The sequence below is a fragment of the Hypanus sabinus genome, chromosome X2, assembly GCF_030144855.1.
Source record: "Hypanus sabinus isolate sHypSab1 chromosome X2, sHypSab1.hap1, whole genome shotgun sequence".
Lineage (NCBI taxonomy): Eukaryota > Metazoa > Chordata > Chondrichthyes > Myliobatiformes > Dasyatidae > Hypanus > Hypanus sabinus.
In genome coordinates, this window is record NC_082739.1 from 13219114 (window position 1) to 13220500 (window position 1387).

Below are 1387 nucleotides of genomic sequence, written 5' to 3' on the forward strand. Positions count from 1 at the left end.
GTTGCAATGGTTTTTTTATAGTAATATAGCATTTATTAAAATTTATTAATAAGTATTTGAAATGCATAATTAATTCAATTATAGATTATTATATTGGTTTATTTTTTGATGTAAATGGTTCATAAAAATCAGTTAAACTGTCTGTGTAACAAATTTAAAGGTTTAAAGATTGGATTGGATGATCCATTGTTTGGTACGTTTGTTCTAGGTGCACAATGCCCTGATATGCACAGTTCCTTCACACCTAGCTGTCCTTGCAGAAGATCCAATGAAGTTCAGCAATTGGATCGTTAGCAAATTCTCCATAGTGACATCTTTGTCAAGTACTGGAGACATGATTGGACTTCACATGCATCTGTGACATGATTGGACTTCCTTCTTCTGTCCCTGTTGCTGCTCCAAACTCTTGTTTGGAAGGTGCAGGCAAACATGCTGGCTGCTTGCCTTGCTGAATGCACAATGCACTCAAAATACTAACAGCAAATTCAGTTCAAACAGTGATTAAAAATGCATGTCGAGTCAGATTTTAAAGTGATTACTTTCTTTCCTTCCAAACAAACAAAAGAAAAAGTGGCTCATTGAGGCATTAAATCTCCCCTGCGGGAAATTCTGGCTTTGCTTCCCCACCAATCCAAGGATGACTCAGAAATCAGTTTTTTTTCCCTGAGGTCATGGAATCATGTGACATGGAAATGAGTCCAAGTTGACCATTCAGCACCCATTTACAGAAGAGCGTTTCATTCTCCCCATATTTCCATCATTCCCCCCTCCCCCTCCAGATTCTGCAACTCACTTCAAGCTGGAGGCAGTTTACATTCACCAATTCACCAGTCAGTCCTGACAAAGGGTCTCGGCCCGAAACGTCGACAGCGCTTCTCCCTATAGATGTTGCCTGGCCTGCTGTGTTCCACCAGCATTTTGTGTGTGTTGCTTGAATTTCCAGCATCTGCAGATTTCCTCCTGTTTGCTCCTGAGATTCAAACTTCACTTGTGCTCAGTAGTAAAGTGAGAGAGCAGCATCTGGGGTGGGTGGGAACTGCGGTCATTAGAATGGCAATTTGCACATGCCTAGACTGAGCATTCCAACTTCCAACGCAAAACGTCATTAGGTGCATGCTGCATGAATGTTTAAGTGTACTGGGACAGCTTCTTTCACCAGGCCATCAGATTTATCAATACACATTGATCTGATTGCATATAAAACAATTGTGCATAAAATATAGTGTTTGGGCACATTTCCCCTCTTTATTGCTTGTACATTGCAACGAAGACACAACATAAAGATTTTTGCTCCCTCATGTTGTGAGATGGATGTAAGAAATATAATTCTAATTCTAATCTTTTTGTCTGACTGGACCTGTACAAAGCCCACCAAATCCTTCTTCAG